The sequence below is a fragment of the Eschrichtius robustus genome, chromosome 6, assembly GCF_028021215.1.
Source record: "Eschrichtius robustus isolate mEscRob2 chromosome 6, mEscRob2.pri, whole genome shotgun sequence".
Taxonomy (NCBI): Eukaryota; Metazoa; Chordata; class Mammalia; order Artiodactyla; family Eschrichtiidae; genus Eschrichtius; species Eschrichtius robustus.
The window spans coordinates 100,531,581-100,553,398 of NC_090829.1; positions in this window are offsets into that span (position 1 = coordinate 100,531,581).

Sequence of the window (21,818 nt, forward strand, 5' to 3'; positions counted from 1 at the left end):
GTAAATATTTTTCATATACTCTCTCCATAGAGTGAATATTTGAATAGTGTACACAGATATGTTAAATTTATATCTTAGGAATTGCATGAAAATCACTAAGGATGAAGGAGGGGACTGTTCATCTTTAAAGAAAATTACCTTAGAAAGCTAAGAAAATAAATACCTATAGATTATCATCTCTTTCATCCATTTTCCCTGTGTCATGCTAAATCCATTATTCTCTGAATGTGGCCAGATATCTAAATCCTTTCCTCTTTTATGTAAAGCATAGTTTTTATATAATGATACTAATATCGTTTACTCAGTGCCCCAGACTACACCAATCTCCATTTTTTGAAATATCAAGAGCGTCTTATATACCCAATGCAATCTAGAATTGCTTGTGTATAATCTAACATTGCTTTTTTTTCATATGTGCATGTACAATTTCCCTTTTATACTGTAGGTATTTTGAGGTTTTCTGTGACTATACTTCTTATAACAGCTGTACAGTGCTATGGGATAAAAACATGATTGATTCCAGTCCTACCTCCAGTTCAGTGACCTGGGATGGGTGAACTTGTTTTCAGTATCTACCAGTGATACTTAGTGAATTATTTTGTATCTGCAAATTGAGATTTAATTTTGAAGAACAGTTTACAAAAGACATCATTCAAAATTCATTGTTTCAAAAAAAATCTGTGTATCTTTCTTTTACCTGAATTAATGTATCTACTATTTTTCTGTTTCCTAAGAAAATTATGTAAGATTTTCTGAAGTATGTCACAGTACATTAAAAGTTAATAAATAAAAGTAAGCCAAGCCTTTATACTTTAGTTTTCTAACACTTAGAAATAGAGAAAATTCTTTAAATCTTAATATGATTTGTGAGAAGAAATTTTGTTTTCCTTTAAAAGGCTACTTTCTACTATTATTTAGTGACCTACAAGACATATTGACTGCGTGTCTAATCATATAAATTCTTTGGTCAAAATGGTTTATTTCAGTTTCAAAACACCGGCACTGGCTAAAAGTCTTACTTACTTTTTGTTTTAAAATATTAAACATATGCCACTTTATTATTCAGCTGATACAAATAACTTTCTATGTGCATACCTGAATTATATAACAGAATTACATTCTGTCCTTACCTGTATATTTTGAAGTTCTACCTTATAATCAGAGAGGTCAGCATAAACTAGGTCAGCATCCTAGTTTCTCATAGTCTTCAGTTTTGAGAATAGCTAGAATGATAACTAAATAGTTGAAATCTAATAACAACAAAAAATGCTTAATAATTCAGAAAAATAAAAATTAATTGATGTTAATATTAAAAGGAAAAGTAAACTAGAATATTCCTCTTAGAATATTCCTCTTACCTAGATTACACTGAGAAATGTTTTGTAACACCTCGTTTTTTGCTTTGTGGTATTAGGTCTAAAAGAATTTCTGAATATAAACCTTGGTCTTTAAAACGCTGGGATTAAAAGAATAAATATCTGGGAGACTACTAATAGGTCAGTGTCCATAATTATTTTCCTTAAAATGAAAATTTAAAATTTCCATCAAATGCTAAAGGGATTTCCTTGTAATGACTTCAGTGTATTTCTATTGGGAGATTAGGTCACAAAGACATACACTACCTGATGTTAATTAAAGATAACCTCTGAAAAAGTTAAAGACCTTCATTAAAGTCACCAATGTAATTTGAGATCATGTTGCTGCTCTTAGGTAACTGACTTCATTTTTACAATTCTTTTCATTCTTTGTGTAAAATGTAAAATGAGCAGAAGAGACAGATTGGTTTCACCTCCTACTGGAGGAATTAACATGTTTATGAGATTTTAATATGTTTTATAAAAGATGATTGAATATTTTTTAAACTTTTTATTGAAATAATTTCAGATTTACATAAAAGTTGCAAGAATAGTACAAAGAATCCTGTATTCTCTTCAGACTCCTCAAATGTTAATATATTACCACATTTGCTTTATCTATTTATCTATCCCTAAATAGTTTAGTGTATATTTCCTAAAAACAAGGACATTCTCTTTTATAACTATGATATAAGTATCATAATCAGGAAATTAATACTAAATGGCCTTAACAATACAATACAATACTAAATGGCCTTAACTTTGACAATTATACTAATAACATTCATTATAAGCAAAGAAAATCCAGGACCATGAGTTACATTCAGTTGTCATGTCTCAATTCTTCTTTATTCGGGAACAATTCCTCAGTTGTTCCTTGTCCTTTATGATCTTAACATTTTTGAAGAGTACATTTTTTAACTTAAATTTTATTTAATTTATTTTTTTATACAGCAGGTTCTTATTAGTTATCTATTTTATACATATTAGTGTATATATGTCAATCCCAATCTCCCAATTCATCACACCAGCCCCCAACCCCCACCATTTCCCCACTTTGGTGTCCATACATTTGTTCTCTACATCTGTGTCTCTATATCTGCCCTGCAAACTGGTTCATCTGTACAATTTTTATAGGTTCCAAATATATGTGTTAATATACAATATTTGTTTTTCTCTTTCTGACTTACTTCACTCTAAATGACAGTCTCTAGGTCCATCCACGTCTCTACAAATGACCCAGTTTTGTTCCTCTTTATGGCTGAGTAATATTCCATTGTATATATGTACCACAACTTCTTTATCCATTGGTCTGTCGATAGGCATTTAGGTTGCTTCCATGACCTGGCTATTGTAAATAGTGCTGCAATGAACATTGGGGTGCATGTGGCTTTCTGAATTATGGTTTCTTCTGGGTATATGTCCAATAGTGGGATTGCTAGGTCATATGGTAATTCTATTTTTATTTTTTTAAGGAACCTCCATACTGTTCTCCATAGTGGCTGTATCAATTTACATTCCCACCAACAGTGCAAGAGGGTTCCCTTTTCTCCACACCCTCTCCAGCATTTGTTGTTTGTAGACTTTCTGATGATGCCCATTCTAGCTGGTGTGAGGTGATACCTCATTGTAGTTTTGATTTGTATTTCTCTAATAATTAGTGATGTTGAGCAGCTTTTCATGTGCTTCTTGGCCATTTGTATGTCTTCTTTGGAGAAATGTCTATTTAGGTCTTCTGCCCATTTTTGGATTGGGTTGTTTCTTTGATATTGAGCTGCATGAGCTGTTTATATATTTTGGAGGTTAATCCTTTGTCCGTTGATTCGTTTGCAAATATTTTCTCCCATTCTGAGGGTTGTCTTTTCGTCTTGTTTGTAGTTTCCTTGGCTTTGCAAAAGCTTTTAAGTTTCATTAGGTCCCATTTGTTTATTTTTGTTTTTATTTCCATTACTCTAGGAGGTGGATCAAAAAAGATCTTGCTGTGATTTATGTCAAAGAGTGTTCTTCCTATGTTTTCCTCTAAGAGTTTTATAGTGTCCGGTCTTACATTCAGGTCTCGAATCCATTTTGAGTTTATTTTTGTGTATGGTGTTAGGGAGTATTCTAATTTCATTCTTTAACATGTAGCCGTCCAGTTTTCCAAGCACCACGTATTGAAGAGGCTGTCTTTTCTCCATTGTATATCCTTGCCTCCCTTGTCATAGATTAGTTGACCATAGGTGCATGGGTTTAATCTCTGGGCTTTCTATCCTGTTCCATTGATATATATATTTCTATTTTTGTGCCAGTACCATATTGTCTTGATTACTGTAGCTTTGTAGTATAGTCTGAAGGCAGGGAGTCTGATTCCTCCAGCTCCGTTTTTTCCCTCAAGACTGCTTTGGTTATTCGGAATCTTTGTGTTTCCATACAAATTTTAAAATTTTTTGTTCTAGTTCTGTAAAAAACGCCATCAGTAATTTGATAGGATTGCATTGAATCTGTACATTGCTTTGGGTAGTATAGTCATTTTGACAATATTGATTCTTCCAATTCAATAACATGGTATATCTCTCCATCTTTTGGTATCATCTTTAATTTCTTTCATCAGTGTCTTATAGTTTTCTGCATACAGGTCTTTTACCTGCATAGGTAGGTTTATTCCTAGGTATTTTAGTCTTTTTGTTGCAATGATAAATGGGAGTGTTTCCTTAATTTCTCTTTCAGAGTTTTCATCATTAGTGTATAGGAATGCAAAAGACTTTTGTACGTTAATTTTGTATCCTGCAACTTTACTAAATTCATTGATTAACTCTAGTAGTTTTCTGGTGGCATCTTTAGGATTCTCTATGTGTAGTATCCTGTCATCTGCAAACAGTGACACTTTTACTTCTTCTTTTCCAATTTGTATTCCTTTTATTTCTTGTTCTTCTCTGATTGCCATGGCTAGGACTTCCAAAACTATGTTGAATAATAGTGGTGTGAGTGGACATCCTTGTCTTGTTCCTGATCTTAGAGGAAATGCTTTCAGTTTTTCACCATTGAGAATGATGTTTGCTGCGGGTTTGTCATATATAGCCTTTATTATGTTAAGGTAGGTTCCCTCTATGCCCACTTTCTGGAGAGTTTTTATCATAAATGGGTGTTGAATTTTGTCAAAAGCTTTTTCTGCAACTATTGAGATGATCATATGGTTTTTATTCTTCAGTTTGTTAATATGGTGTATCACATTGATTGATTTGCGTATATTGAAGAATCCTTGCATCCCTGGGATAAATCCCACTTGATCATGGTGTATGATCCTTTTAATGTGTTGTTGGATTCTTTCTTTTTGCTGGTATTTTGTTGAGGATTTTTGCATCTATATTCATCAGTGATATTGGTCTGTAATTTTCTTTTTTTGTAGTATCTTTGTCTGGTTTTGGTATCAGGGAGCTGGTGGTGTCATAGAATGAGTTTGGGAGTGTTCCTTCCTCTGCAATTTTTTGGAAGAGTGTGAGAAGGATGGGGGTTAGCTCTTCTCTAAATCTTTGATAGAATTCACCTGTGAAGCCTTCTGGTCCCGGACTTTTGTTTGTTTGTTGGAAGATTTTAAATCACAGTTTCAATTTCATTACTTGTGATTGGTCTGTTCATATTTTCTATTTCTTCCTGGTTCAGTCTTGGAAGGTTATACCTTTCAAAGAATTTGTCCATTTCTTCCAGGTTGTCCATTTTATTGGCCTAGAGTTGCTTGTAGTAGTCTCTTAGGATGCTTCGTATTTCTGCGGTGTCTGTTGTAACTTCTCCTTTTTCATTTCTAATTTTATTGATTTGAGGGCTCTCCCTCTTTTTCTTGATGAGTCTGGCTAATGGTTTATGAAATTTGTTTATCTTCTCAAAGAATCAGCTTTTAGTTTTATTGATCCTTGCTATTGTTTTCTTTGTTCTATTTCATTTAATTCCGCTCTGATCTTTATGATTTCTTTCCTTCTGCTAACTTTGGGTTTTGTTTGTTCTTCTTTCTCTAGTTCCTTTAGGTGTAAGGTTAGATTGTTTATTTGAGATGTTTCTTGTTTCTTGAGGTAGGCTTTTATAGCTGTAAACTTCCCTATTAGAACTGCTTGTGCTGCATCTCATTGCTTTTGGATCGTCGTGTTTTCATTGTCATTTTTCTCTAGGTATTTTTTGATTTCCTCTTTGATTTCTTCAGTGATCTCTTGGTTATATAGTAACGTATTGCTTAACCGCCATGTGTTTGTATTTTTTACATTATTTTCCCCGTAATTCATCTCTAAACTCATAGCGTTGCGGTCAGAAAAGATGCTTGATATGATTTCAATTTTCTTAAATTTACTTGATTTGTGACCCAAGATGTGATCTATCCTGGAGAATATTCCGTGCACACTTGAGATAAAAGTGTAATCTGCTGTTTTTGGATGGAATGTCCTATAAATATCAATTAAATCTATCTGGTCTATTGTGTCATTTAAAGCTTCTATTTCCTTATTAATTTTCTGTTTGGATGATCTGTCCATTGGTGTAAGTGAGGTGTTAAAGTCCCCCACTATTATTGTGTTACTGTTGATTTCCTCTTTTATAGCTGTTAGCAGTTGCCTTATGTATTGAGGTGCTCCTATGTTGGGTGCATATATATTTATAATTGTTACATCTTCTTCTTGGATTGATCCCTTGATCATTATGTAGTGTCCTCCTTTGTCTCTTGTAACATTCTTTATTTTAAAGTCTATTTTATCTGATATGAATATTGCTACTCCAGCTTTCTTTTGTTTTCCATTTGCATGTAATATCTTTATTCATCCCCTCACTTTCAGTCTGTATGTGTCCCTTGGTCTGAATTGAGTCTCTTGTAGACAGCATATATAGGGGTCTTCTTTTTGTATCCATTCAGTGAGCCTGTGTCTTTTGGTTGGAGCATTTAATCCATTTACATTTAAGGTAATTATTGATATGTGTGTTCCTATTACCATTTTCTTAATTGTTATGTGTTTAGTTTTGTAGGTCCTTTTCTTTTTTTGTTTTTCCCACTTAGAGAAGTTCCTTTAGCATTTCTGTAGAGCTGGTTTGGTGGTGCTGAATTCTCTTAGCTTTTGCTTGTCTGTAAAGCTTTTGATTTCTCTGTTGAATATGAATGAGATCCTTGCTGGGTAGAATAATCTTGGTTGTAGGTTCTTCCCTTTCATCACTTTGAGTATATCATGCCACTCCCTTCTGGCGTGTAGAGTTTCTACTGAGGAATCAGCTGTTAACCTTATGGGAGTTCCCTTGTATGTTATTTGTCGTTTTTCCCTTGCTGCTTTCAATAATTTTTCTTTGTCTTAGTTTTTTGTCAGTTTGATTACTATGTGGCTGTGCATGTTTCTCCTTGGGTTTATCCTTCCTGGGATTCTCTGTGCTTCCTATAGTTGGGTGACTATTTCCTTTCCCATGTTAGGGAAGTTTTCGACTATAATCTCTTCAAATATTCTCTCGGGTCCTTTCTCTGTCTCTTCTCCTTCTGGGACCCCTGTAATGTGAATGTTGTTGCCTTTAATGTTGTCCCATAGGTCTATTAGGCTGTCTTTATTTGTTTTCATTCTTTTTTCTTTATTCTGTTCCACAGCAGTGAATCCCACCATTCTGTCTTCCTGGTCACTTATCCATTCTTCTGCCTCAGTTATTCTGCTATTGATTCCTTCTAGTGTATTTGTCATTTCAGTTATTGTATTGTTCATCTGTGTTTGTTTGTTTGTTTGTTCTTTAGTTCTTCTAAGTGTTTGTTCATTAATTCTTCTAGGCCTTGTTAAACATTTCTTGCATCTTCTCGATCTTTGCCTCCATTCTTTTTCTGAGGTCCTGGATCATCTTCAGTATCATTATTCTGAATTATTTTTCTGGAAGATTGCCTATCTCCACTTCATGTAGTTGTTTTTCTGTGGTTTTATTTTGTTCCTTCATCTGTTACAAAGTCCTCTGCCTTTTCATTTTGTCTATCTTTCTGTGAATGTGGTTTTCGTTCCACAGGCTGCAGGATTGTAGTTCTCCTTGCTTCTGCTGTAAAACATGATTGAATTTTGAGAGGATACTAATTTTGATATTTTTAGTCCCACATATGAATTACTGAGATCGTTCTCCTTTCTTTTAAGTATAGACCTTATTTGTCTTTATTATGCTGATTCCCCCTTTATTCTAGTAATTAGTCTCCAGTATGCTATATATTTGTTAGTATGAATATAGTCAGTCACTCCTTCCGCCAACCACTATTAGCTTAAGAGGGAAGAGATGTCTCTGTTATGTTCATTCCTATATTTCTAGCAATTGAATAACATGTGGCACTTTACAGCACTCAATAAATATTTATCTGATGAATGAAAAAAAAGATCATACTCTCTTGCTTAAGTATTTGAAATGGTCTTTGATTAGTTTTCAAACAAACTGTTTTTTCTTATTTTTTTATTCCAGATGCTCCACAGTCTGTATCTTTCCTCTCTTCTTGCTTTCTTCCTCTCACCTCAAGGCACTTGGCCATGTGCATCCCTTCATTCTTCCTCTGTGCACCTGCTTATGTTTCCTCATCTAAAACACTTTACTCTCCCTCTCTTTCCCCCCAATCCTACTCATTCTTGATCTCAAATCAGATCTCATTCTTGAGCACATTTCTAGTCCTCTAAACTAAATAGATTTTCCCTTTCCTTGTCTCCATGATAATTACCTGCTTTTATAATACATTTACCCCTTTATCAAATAGGGTTTGTATGTGTCCTGAATATAAAATTATTGGCTAAATATCCATAAGTCACCGATCATGTCTTATGTCTTTTGGGCTCCTAACAACAAAATGAGCTAAATCCTTAATACAAGCTTCATTGATTTTTCAAATTTCAGTTCTGTTTAACCTTAATCAAGTATTTACAATATACAGAGTGTTGAAAGAGACCATGGATAGAATGAGCATAGGATAAAGAGTTCTTAGGTTTTAGAAATGGTTCCTGACAAGAAGCTCATAATCTAGTGGGGAGAAAGACACTTTCATTGCTAACCAGCAGGCAATTCAGGTTTTTATATAAAAAAGTGTAAATATGCTATATGAAAATATGATGAAGGAAGTGAATGGAGACCTGGAGGAAAAAAGAAAGATTTCTCATTGGAAGGACCATTTCAGATGAACCTTCCAGGATAAGTAGGATTATAATATGTGAAGCACATGATGAAAAAAAACAACAGAATGGAAGCATATGATAAAATCCTGGAAGTTTGAAATAGCAAGACGTAATTAAAAAGTGGATAGTAAATAAGGTTGGCTGAAGCCCACTCATACATGATATAGGAGACACTTACAGGTAATTTATAGGGCATGGGAAAATAGATTGGAAATTGTTCTATTTGGTTCTTTCCCTGCCAATTCATCAAACCCTCTCTCTCAGTAAGGTCAAAACCAACGCTAAATGTCTACTCCAAAGAGCATCTAATTATCTGCCTAACCAAGCTGTGGTGTTTGGTACTATTGAAAGTTGTCACCTCTGGTTCTGTGATAACACTCACTGCTTCTGTCTTCCTGACTGTTCCATCTCAGTCTTTAATGCTGGGTCATATTTCTCTCTTTGCCTTTAAAATGGTTGCATTCCCCCTAGTTCTGTACTTGACCACCCTCTTCTTTCATTCTGGAGTTTCCCCCAGATTTTCTCATCTACTTATATATTTCACCTATGTTCCACCTTCTGGTGGCTTCACTATAGGAGAGGAAAAAGGCAATTTTTTTTGGTTTTAATTTACAACCCATTTATTTTTAATTAATTTTTAATGTGTAGCTATTTTATTTTAGTTCTAAATTTCATTTCATATTGTAATAGCGTTGTTTAACAATGTTGTGTTAGTTTCAGGTGTACAGGCAAGTGATTCATTTATACATATACATGTAGCTATTCTTTTTCAAATTCTTTTCCCATTTAGGTTACTACAGAATATTGAGCAGAGTTCCCTGTGCCATATAGTAGGTCCTTGTTGGTTATCTCTTTTAATATAGTAGTGTGTATATGTCAGTCCCAAACTCCCAATTTATCCTTCCCCTCCCCCACCATTTCCCTTTTGTAACCATAAGTTTGTTTTCTAAGTCGGTGAGTCTGTTTCTGTTTTGTAAATAAGTTCATTTGTGTCATTTTAAAGAAAGGTTCCTCATATAAGTGATATTATATGATATTTGTCTTTCTCTGCCTGACTTACTTCACTTAGCATGATAATCTCCAGGTTCATCCATGTTGCTGCAAATGGCATCATTTCATTCTTTTTAATTGCTGAATAATATTCCATTGTATATATGTACTACATCTTCTTTACTCCTCTGTTGATGGTCATTTAGGTTGTTGCCATGTCTTGGCTATTGTAAACTGTGCTGCAATGAACATTAGGGTGTATGTATCTTTCTGAACCATGGTTTTCTTCAGATATATGCCCAGGAGTGGGATTGCTGGATCATACAGTAGCTCTGTTTAGTTTTTGAAGAAACCTCCATATTGTTCTCCATAGTGGCTGCACGAATTTACATTCCTACCAACAGTGTAGTAGGGTTCCCTTTTCTCCACACCCTCTCCAGCATTTATTGTTTGTAGATGATGATGGCCATGCTGACTGTTGAGAGGTGATACCTCATTGTAGTTTTGATTTGCATTTCTCTAATAATTAATGAGGTTGAGCAGCTTTTCATGTGCTTCTTGGCCATTTGTATGTCTTCTTTGGAGAAATGTCTATTTAGGTCTTCTGCCCATTTTTTGATTGGGTTTTTTTGTTTTTTTAATATTGAGCTGCATGAGCTGTTTATGTATTTTGGAGATTAATCCTTTGTCCGTTGATTTGTTTGCAAATATTTTCTCCGATTCTGAGGGTTGTCTTTTCGTCTTGTTTGTAGTTTCCTTTGCTTTGCAAAAGCTTTTAAGTTTCATTAGGTCCCATTTGTTTAGTTTTGTTTTATTTCCCTTACTCTAGGGATGGATCAAAAAAGATCTTGCTGTGATTTATGTCAAAGAATATTCTGCCTATGTTTTCCTCTAAGAGTTTTACAGTATCTGGTCTTACATTTAGATCTTTAATCCATTTCGAGTTTATTTTTGTGTATGGTGTTAAAGAATGTTCTAATTTTTTTTTTTTACATGTAGCTCTCCAGTTTTCCCAGCAACATTTCTTTAAGAGACTTCTTTTTCTCCATGGTACAGTCTTGCCTCCTTTGTCATAGATTAATTGACCATAGGTGTGTGGGTTTGTTTCTGGGTTTTCTATCCTGTTCCATTGATATATATGTCTGTGTTTGTTCTCGTACCATGCTGTTTTGATGACTGCAGCTTTGTGGTATAGTCTGAAGATGGAGCCTGATTCCTCCAGCTCCGTTTTTCTTTCTTAAGATTGCTTTGGCTATTCATGGTCTTTTGTGTCTCCATGCAAGTTTTAAGAATTTTTGTACTTGTTCTGTGAAAAATGCCATTGGTAATTTGATAGGGATGCATTGAATCTGTAGATTGCCTTAGGTAGTGTAGTCATTTTGACAATATTGATTCTTCCAATCCAAGAACATGGTATATCTTTCCATCTGTTTGTGTCATCTTCAGTTTCTTTCATCAGTGTCATAGTTTTCAGTGTACAGGTCTTTTACCTACTTAGGTATGTTTATTCCTAGGCATTTTATTCTTTTTGATGTGTTGGAAAAGGGGATTGTTTCTTTAATTTCTCTTTCTGATCTTTCATTGTTAGTATATAGAAATGGAACAGATTTCCATATATTAATTTTGCATTCTACCACTTTACCAAATTCATTGATGAGCTCTAGTAGTTTCCTGCTAGCATCTATAGGATTTTCTATGTATAGTATCATGTCATCTGCAGTGACAATTTTACTTCTTCTTTTCCAATTTGTATTCCTTTTATTTCTTTTTCTTCTCTGATTGCTGTGGCTAGGACTTTCAAAACTATGTTGAATAAAAGTGGTGAGCTTGGACATCCTTGTCTTGTTCCTGATCTTAAGGAAATACTTTCAGCTTTTCACTGTTGAGTATGCTGTGAGCTGTGGGTTTGTCATATATGACCTTTATTGTGTTGAGTTATGTTTCTTCTATGCCAACTTTCTTGAGAGTTTTTATCATAAATGGGTATTGAATTTTATCAAAAGATTTTTCTGCATCTGTTGAGATTATCATGGTTTTTATTCTTCAATTTGTTGTTGTGGTGTATCACACTGATTGATAGGCAGATATTGAAAAATCCTTGCATCCCTGGGGGATAAATCCTATGTGATCATGGAGTATGATCCTTTTAATACATTGTTGGATTTGGTTTCCTAGTACTTTGTTGAGGACTTTTGTGTCTTTATTCATCAGTGATATTGGTCTGTAACTTTTTTTTAACATCTTTATTGGAGTATAATTGCTTTACAATGGTATGTTATTTTCTGCTTTATAACAAACTGAATCAGCTGTACATATACATATATCCCCATATCTCCTCCCTCTTACATCTCCCTCCAAGCCTTCCTATCCCACCCCTCTAGATGGACACAAAGTACCGAGCTGATCTCCCTGTGCTATGTGGCTGCTTCCCACTATCTATTTTACATTTGGTAGTGTATATATGTCCATGACACTCTCTCACTTCATCCCAGCTTACCCTTCCCCCTCCCCATATCCTCAAGTCCATTCTCTACATCTGTGTCTTTATTCCTGTCCTGCCCCTAGGTTCTTCAGAACCACTTTTCTTTTTTTTTAGATTCCATATATATGTGTTAGCATACGGTATTTGTTTTTCTCTTTCTGACTTACTTCACTCTGTATGACAGACTCTAGGTCCATCCACCTCACTACAAATAACTCAATTTCATTTCTTTTTATGGCTGAGTAATATTCCATTGTATATATGTGTCACATCTTCTTTATCCATTTATCTGTCGATGGACACTTAGGTTGCTTCCATGTCCTCATGATTGTAAATAGAGCTGCAATGAACATTGTGGTACATGACTCTTTTTGAATTATGGTTTTCTCAGGGTATATGCCCAGTAGTGAGATTGCTGGGTCATATGGTAGTTCTATTTTTAGTTTTTTAAGGAACCTCCATACTGTTCTTCATAGTGGCTGTATCAATTTACATTCCCACCAACAGTGCAAGAGGGTTCCCTTTTTTCCACACCCTCTCCAGCATTTGTTGTTTGTAGATTTTCTGATGATGCCCATTCTAACTGTTGTGAAGTGATACCTCATTGTAGTTTTGATCTGACATAGGAGTCTATATATAAACAAGATTGTTTTAAGTTGCTGGTCATTTAATTTCAAATATATTTTCAATATCCTGCATTTGTACTCTCCTCTTCTCATGATTGTTGGTCTTGATATCATATTTGTGTGGGGTTGATTTCTTACCTTTACTGTATGTTTACCTTTAACAGTGACCTTTTCCATTGGCAGTTTTCTTGTCTTTCTTTTTTTTTCTTTATTTTTTTTTGGGTACGTTGTGTCACAGTTGTGGCACTCAGGGTCTTTGTTGAGGCATGCGGTATCTTTTGTTGTAGTAGAGGCTCTTCATTTAGGCATGCGGGCTTCTCTCTAGTTGTGGCATGCAGGATTTTTCTGTCTCTAGCAGTGGCGCATGGGCTCCAGGGCACGTGGGCTCTGTAGTTGTAGCACGCGGTGTCCAGAGCGCATGGGCTCTGTAGTTTGTGGCATTCAGGCTCTCTCATTGAAGCACGTGAGCTCAGTAGCTGTGGCGTGTGGGCTTTGTTGCCCATTGGCATGTGGGAACTTAGTTCCCTGACCAAGGATGGAACCCACGTCTCCTGCATTGGAAGGCAGATTCTTTACCACTGGCCCACCAGGGAAGTCCCTCCATTGGCAATTTTTTTTTTCTAGATGTGACCTTTTGTTTTCCACCTGGAGAACTTCCTTTAGCATTTGTTGCAAAGCTGGTCTGGTGGTGCTGAATTCTCTTAGCTTTTGTTTGTCTGTAAAGCTTTTTATTTCTCTGTCAAATCTAAATGAGAGCCTTGCTTGGTAGTGTATTCTTGGTTGTAGGTTTTCCCCTTTCATCACTTTAAATATGTTATGCCACTCCCTTTTGGCTTGCAGAGTTTCTGCTGAAAATCAGCTGATAACCTTATGGGTATTCCCCTGTATGTTACATTTTGCTTTGCCCTTGTTGCTCTTAATATTTTCTCTTTGTCTTTAATTTTTGTCAATTTGATTACTATGTGTTTTGGTGTGTTCCTCCTTGGGTTTATCCTGCCTGAGACTCTCTGTGGTTCCTGGACTCGGGTGACTGCTTCCTTTCCCCTGTTAGGGTAGTTTTCAGCTATTATCTCTTCAAACATTTTTTCAGGTCCTTTTTCTCTCTTTTCTCCTTCTGGGATCCCTATAATGTGAATGTTGGTGTGTTTAATGTCATCCCAGAGGTCTCTTAGACTGTCCTCATTCATTCTTTTTTCTTTATTCTGTTGTGAGGCAGTGATTTCCACCATTCTATCTTCATCTCACTTGTCTGTTCTTCTGCCTCTGTTACTCTGCTATTGATTCCTTCTAGTGTAGTTTTCATTTCATTTATTGTATTGTTCAGCTCTGTTTATTTATTCTTTAAATATTCTAGCTCTTTGTTAAACATTTTTTTATATCTTCTTGATCTGTGCCTCCATTGTTTTTCTGAGATCTTGGATCATCTTCACTATCATTACTCTGAATTGTTCTTAGAGTAGATTGCCTATCTCCACTTCACTTAGTTGTTCTTCTGGGGTTTTATCTTGTTCCTTTGTCCTGGACATATTCTTCTGCTGTCTCATCTTGTTTAACTTTCTGGGATTGTGGTTTTTGTTCTGCAGGCTGCATGGTTGTAGTTCTTCTTACTTCTACTGTCTGCTCCCTGGTGGATGAGACTGTCTAAAAGTCTTGTGCATGTCCTGGTTGGAGGGACTGTTTCCTGCCCACTGGTGGGTGGAGCTGGATCTTTTCCCTCTGGTAGGCAGGGCCATGTCAAGGGGTGTGTTTAGTGGGAAGCTGTGTTCTCAGGAAAACTTTAAGCAGCTTGTCTGCTGATGGGTGAGGCTGTGTTTCCACGCTGTTGGTTGTTTGGCCTGAGACGTCCCAGCACTGGAACCTAGAGGCTTTTGGGTGCGGCCAGGTCTTGGTGAGAAAATAGTGACCTCCAGGAGGACTCATGCCAATGAATACTCCCAGAACTACCACCACCAGTATGTTTGTCCTCTCAGTGAGCCACAACCGCATCCTGCCTCCTCAGGAGACCTTCTGATACCAGCAAGTAGTTCTGGCCCAGGCTGTGATGAAATCACTACTATTTTCCCTGGGTCCTGGTGTGCACAAGACCGGTGTGTGCCCTCCAAGAAATGAGTTTCTCTTTCCCTCAGTCCTGTGGAATTCCTAGAATCAAACTCTGCTGCCCTCCAAAGCCAGATTCTCTGGGAGCTCCTCCTCCCATTTCCAGAGCCTGAAATGGGGCTCAAACCTTTCACTCCTGTGGGAGAACTCCTGTGATATATTTATTTTCCAGTTTGTGAGTTGCCCACCCAGTGGGTATGGGATTTGATTTTATCAGAATTGTGCCCCTCCTACCATCTCATTGTGGCTTCTTTTTCTTTGGTTGTAGGATATCTTTTTTGGTGGGTTCCAGCATTTTTTTGTCGATGGTTGTTTAGCAGTTAGTTGGGATTTTGGTGTTTTCGTAAGAAAAGTTAATGTCCTTCTACTCCACCATCTTGTTTCTGCCCAGTTCCAAGACATTTTTAGTGTATATTCATATCAGTACAATCATCAGGAGTATGTTCTGAATATATACATTTTATTTATGAATTGGTAAATGTACCACTATGCTAAAATATTATGTATATTATAAAATATGAAAATAGATATTAATAATGACTTAATTACAAAATGGTATTAAAAGTGTTAATTTATGTATTAATATTATAAAAGGATGTTACTCCCACTAACACTATTATTAATTAATTAAATAATAATAATCTTATATTCAGAAAAAGAAATGTGATGATATATGGTATGTTCTTCAAATCTTAGCTAATGCTATGTTATAGCACTTCAAGAACTTGTTTAAATTTATTTCCAAACCTTCTTAATGTCTGACACAGTTGAAAAGATCCTACACACAGATACATCTCCCCAAATGGAGAAGAATGCAAGTTTTGATTGGGTCCCAAAACAAGAAAGGGCTCTCCAGCCAGTCCAAGCTGTGAGGTAAATAGCCGTGATATTCAGGACAAATGACTCAACAGACCAATGGTGTTAGAGATATCTGAGGTGGGAAGAGGATGTAGATTGAGTGGAAAGTTAATGGAAAACTCTAATAGGAAATACCTTACTGATTTTGAGCAAGCCTTGTTTTCTGCAGCGGAGAATTATAAACTATTCAAAAAGTAAAAAATAACTCCCTGGTGTGCTATTAACCATGATAGAGAAAGAGGTCCTGACTTTGGGACATCAACTGACAAAGACGCCAGAACTGACTCCAGGAGCTGGAATTTATCAGACTAAAAATTAAATGAATGAGTGGGGCCAGGAGCATTCATTAGATGGTGAAGCTGATGTATTCAAGGATAATCTGAGAAGGGCCAGAGAATATAGTAGGCTGCACAGGCAGTTGATCCAGATCTCTATGACATCTTACCCTCATCTCACATGGTCTGGTCTCAAGAGGCCAAATTGTTTCTTGGATGGTTAGCTGGGTATGTTAATGCCATTATGTATAGTTTCACAAAGGGTGACATTGAAAGACATCAATAAGGGGAAATCCTTCCTTAGAGCAGTGGAATCATCATTCATTTCTGTTGTATAGAAAGAGAAGTGGTCCAAGCTAAGAATATATAGACTCGGGGTAGATGTGAATGGTTTGGGTATTGCTCAATGGCCTTGGGGGAGAAAGATGAGAAGGTGAGGGACCAGGAAGTCTGAGGAAGAGCATATGAATGGATCTACTGGAATGGATACAAAGTGTGGAGATCCTTATATTTCATGTAAAGGTTCACCAGAGAGCCTGTACCATGGAAGAGCTACTAAACAAGCAAATAGACAGAATGACTCAGCCAGTTGACGTCATCCTGCTCTGTTCATCTGCCACCTAATGCTGGATTATGGACACATGAAAAGTGGCTATATAGCTGGGATGGAGGCATGCATGTGCCTAATAACATAGGCTCCAACTTTTCCAGGCTGATCTAGCAACTGTTTCTGCCAAGTGTTCAACTTGCCCAAAACAGAGACCACTGTGGAGCCCCCAGTGTGGCAATATCCCTCAAGGAGATCAGCCAGCCAGTTGGTAGCAAGTTTGCCACTGTGAACGTTTTCCACTCTAAAGTGGGAAGAATTAATCTTTGCTGGAATCAATATAATCCAAGTATGGGTTATCTTTCTTATCTGCAAGGCCTCAGGATACACCACTATCAGAGGCTTGGTACATAACATTGCATTGAACCAAGAAATCTAGTTTGCAGTAAGGATGGTGTGGTATTGGGCTCTGACTGGTCATTGTTTCTTTCCTATTTCATTCACCTAGAAGTTACTGGCTTAATAATTGATGAATGAAATGACCTTATGAAAATATAATTGGGGTGTTAGGACTGCATCCTCTGTGGTTCAGTATCCACCAAAACTCAATGATCATTTTATGTTGCCATGTCCTCAGTAAACTGAATACCTGGCTCTAGGAAATCTCCTAGTTACCCTCTTGGAGAATTTGGACTCTATGTCTCCACATCCCTGAGCTCTATGGGTTTATATATCCTGGATTTTAGAGTAGAGATGCTTTTCTCAGGGAATGTAGCAAGAATCCCATTATATGTAAAGCTACAGCTGCCACCCAACTGTTTTGGTTTCCTTGTTCCAAGAGTTCACCAAGAAAGGAAATGAGTCACAAGGCTTATTGGGGGTATTTGATCCTGATTATCAAGAAGAGGTAGAGCTGTTGTGATGGAGTTGGAGGAGCAAAACTATGTTGGGCATTCAGGTGATTTGTAGGCATCTGCTGGTACTCATTGCTCAAATTTGACAGTAAATAGAAAAATACTACAACCATGTCCTGAAAAGCTTCATACCCCACAGGCTCAGACCCTACAGGATTCTACTTCTGGATCACCCCATCATGTCAGTCACCTGGACCAACAGAGGTGAAATGAATCAGTAAGAGGGAGAAGGTGAATATTAACGTGGTCCTGAGACTAGCTGTAACTGTGGGAACTGCATGTGTCCCATTAACATTCATCTTGTAAAATTCTCTAGGAAAAAAGAAAGATCCACATCCTGGTGGAGTTTTCCCCAGAACTAATACTAATTTCCCCAGAACTAATATTAATTTCTTGCTAATAAGAAATTAGTAACTCTGAACAGTAAAAGAGATGGCATATAATGGATCTGTAGTTCACAGCCCAGATCCCACCTTATTTTCCAAGTGTAAGAGTGCTAGTAGCTGACAGCTCTCAACTAAGCCCCTGTCCAGGAAATGTCCTTAGCTGAAGAGAATTGACCTTTGAAGGTACACAACCTTCCTTGAGTATAGCCTGCATCCAGTGACTGTTCCAAGAAGGTATAAATTCCAGCCCCCTGCCTTAACTCATGGGAACTCTGAAGGGACATACCAAATCCTCACTTCTCAGTGGGACTTGCTAAATTCTTTGTTGTGACTACATTGAACTTATCCATCTGTCCAATCTTACTTCCTTCATTCCCCCAGTATGTATCAACCCTGAGGGTGTTCCCCCCAAATTTTTTACATGCATATCTCCAACTCAGAGCTAGTTTCTTGGGTATCTCAACTTAAAACATCTTTCTACATAAATGAAAGAGAATAACAAGTCAGAAGACAAAACAAATCTATTCATCAGAGATAAACCATCTATTAAAGAAATGTTGTATCACTGTACCACCAGGGGAAAATGCTCCCAATTAATAACTTAGTAATCTATAGCATCCTCTCACCCTTGCTTGAATGGAATTATTTATCATTCCTGATTCTGAATAATGTAGGCATTTCAAAATAAATAGAAAATTACAGGCTTCATCCAGACAAAACCAATATAAGAAGAAAATAGAAAATATGCACAGAAATATTTCATTATTTGAAAATTCTTACCAGAAAAACAACCATGGAAAGAGAAATAAAAATCTAACAAAATACCTTAACCTGAACTCATTATCTTTAAACAGTATTTGCAGACATGGAAAAACACCTTTTATCAAAAATTCAGAAATCAAAACCAGAGATGGACAAAAAGAAATATATAAGATGAAAACTAAAGGTAGAAAATATATTGGAGAAAAAGACAAAATCACTTTAGAAATTAAGAATGACAATGAAAAAAATTAGTCATTCGATCCAAGAAAGAAATAGAAAAAACTTTATTTGAGCCGAATTGAGGATTATAACCCAGGAACATCCTCTCAGAAAGCTCCAAGAACTGTTCTAGTTACATATGTTTTTGAGACAGAGGTCTGTACACTAAAGAACATATTACTGAAACACTAAAGGACACATTACTGACAGTTTACATAATCTAGATCTAAGTGTACAAAGGGAGTAGTAGGTCATGGGTCATTGTGACCCCTTACAGGATTAAAAAGGATTATCATCTAAGGAGTTTTGACCCTTGATGAGATTAAGAAGGAATGTTATCTCCTAAGGAAGCCTGGTTAATGCAAATGCAAAACACACACTAAAGAGGAGGGAGGAGACCCAAATGGGCAAAGAAAAATTTTATGTTTAAAGTTTTCTCGTCTTACCATGAAATATGAATTTTATTTCATCAAGACTAAATTACAAGAGTCTTAAGGGGTAAAGATTCTATTATCTGTATAAGGGTCACTGAAGAGAAGAAAGGAAATGACTAAGAGAATGAAAGTGAAGCAGAGGGGTAAAAGAATTAGATAATGATGGTATGGAAAATTAGCAAGAGTGACACATTGCACAAAAACTTGGAGTCTCTAAAGAAAAATAATAATACAAAAGAAATAATAATGGGAAAGAAATAGTATTTAATATGATAATCCAAGAAAAATTTGGGGAGTAACAGAAGACTTTAATATACATTTTGAAACATATGTGTGATACTTTATGCAGAAAAAGGAACTTCAAGATATGTCCTAATAAAAGTAAAAGAATTCTGGTTAAGTAAAAATGATCTGGATCTCCATGTAAAAAGACCATCTCACTACCAAAGAATGAAATCAAGGCCCAAAGTTGTGTGTCTGTGTATGTGTAATGTTTTGTGTATATGCTACCATTTGAGTAAGACATGTGTTCTTAGATTTGAAAAGAATCAGAGGAAATACAGACCAAAATCTAGTGAACTAGGCTTATAGGACACCTTTGGGAAAATGTCTTATTCCCATTCTGAGGCAGGATATGCACAAGATTAGCCTAAACATCTTGAGCCAGAGAACAAGAAATCTATCAGAGACTGCCATGATCATATCAGAAGGATTCAGGAAGCATCTTGAAGTTTTTGAGTTGAGTTCCTACTAGCCAAAGATGAGACAAATTTGGCATCAAAACGAATAGTAAATATAATGGATTTAAGCTGATAAAACACATTAAAAATCTATGAATTCATAATGATAATTTTCAATGTGGTAATGATCTTCATAGTATATTAGGAAAAACAACTTATTATTCTGAAAATTGGTAACTGAGTTTATTCTGCCTTTTCTATGTGAATAATATCTGATTTCTACTCTCAGATTTGACTCTGTTGAGGAAGTAAAGCTTTCAATCTTTAGAATGGAAGAAGGTAAGAGGAGAGAGAGAGAGGGAAGGAGGGAGGCAGTCGGGGGGAAGGGAAGGGAGAGTTAGGAGAGGAGTAGAAGAAAGGGAGGAAAGGATGGAAAAGGGAAGGGAAGAGATAGTAAAGAAAAGGAAAGGAATGGACAAGAGAAGAGATAGGAAAGGGAAGGAAAAGAAAAGAAAAAATAGAGACAGGCAGGCAAGGAGGAAAGAAATAAAGAATCCATCCTTATCGTAGAAAAATGAATGAAAGAAAAAAACATGCCAGAGATATTCATTCCGAGATTTTATAAAGCCACTGATAAATAAAAATTCTAAAAGTTTCAGAAAGAAAACAAGGCATTGGGAATCAAAATTACATGTGGTTTCTCAAAAGCAAAATAGTTTACTAAAATATAAAGAAAGAATACCTTCAACATTCAAAAGGAAACGTAGAATCTACGATTCTGTAGAAACTAAACTGTTAATCATGTATGAGGAAAGATCATTTGCAGCACATCTAACTGCAAATCTTGACTGCCAAAGAGACAATGAAGATTTCTCAGCAAAAGGAGAGAATGAACCTTGAAGAGCAATATAGAGAGCTTGGAAACAGAGTATGGAAACCAAGAAATCAGTAAAGGGAAGTTTCAGTGGGACAGCTGAGCCCTGGGCCTAGAGAGCAACCTCTCCAGTCTGGAGCAGGAGGATGGAGGGCACCAGGAGAAAGTCTAGGATAAAAAAAGATTATTTAATAGAGTTGAGTTTTTAATGAATATGTTTGATAGACACATGAAGAATTTAATTGAGCAAATGAGAAATAAAGTTTTTATTAACTTTAAAAAATCCCACAGTCATACAAGGAAAGGAAATATAAGCATGGCAGTGGAAAGTATTTGCATGTCCCTAATAAAAACTGAGCATCATATTATCAAAAATAGTGACTTACCATCCATGATGACAGAAATGGGAAGGTGTTTAAATAAATAGATAAATACTCATTAAACATAACAGGAAGTTGATTCACATGTCTGCAACTGATACTGAGAAATATAAGTGTATATTTTCACAGAAATAGCTGAAGTAGAAAGTTGTTTACCTGAAATGCATAGTCATATCCATTTTAGAATGTATGTTTTAGTGCTATTTTAAAAATTGTTTTCTGAATAGAAATTAAAAAGAAATAAAAGGATAACACTAAGGGAGCCCAATTGGAATTATTGAAAAAATTCTGGTGAGAGATGATGGCAGCATGGAGTTTGTGAATTAGTGTAAATGGAATAATTTGGGCACATTTCAGATATTTCAGACAACTTGACAGTTCTTGTGAAAGTTTGGATGGAATAGCAGAAGGAGATGAGGGATGACCTCTAATTTGTTCCTTGCCAATCTGGTTCGAAGAGGCTAGCATCAAGATTGTGAAGACTTGGGAAAACAATTTTTGTTGGAAAATTTGAGAGTTGTTTTTTGATCATGTTAAATTTGAGATGTCTTTGAGGTATTCAAATAACTATGTCCCTCTTGGCAGTTGGATACATGAGTCTGGAGATTAGGGGAGATGTCAGAGTTGGAAATACACATTTTGGGTCATCTTCACATTGATGCCATTACAAGTCATAAAAATAGATGGAGTCACCTAAAAAGAAAGAATAGAATAGAGACTCTTATAGTTGAATCTTGTAGAATCCTAACATTTAGATTGGGTAGAGGCAGAAGGCTCTTCCCCAGTCAAAATACTTATTACTAATAACTATTTAATACTTA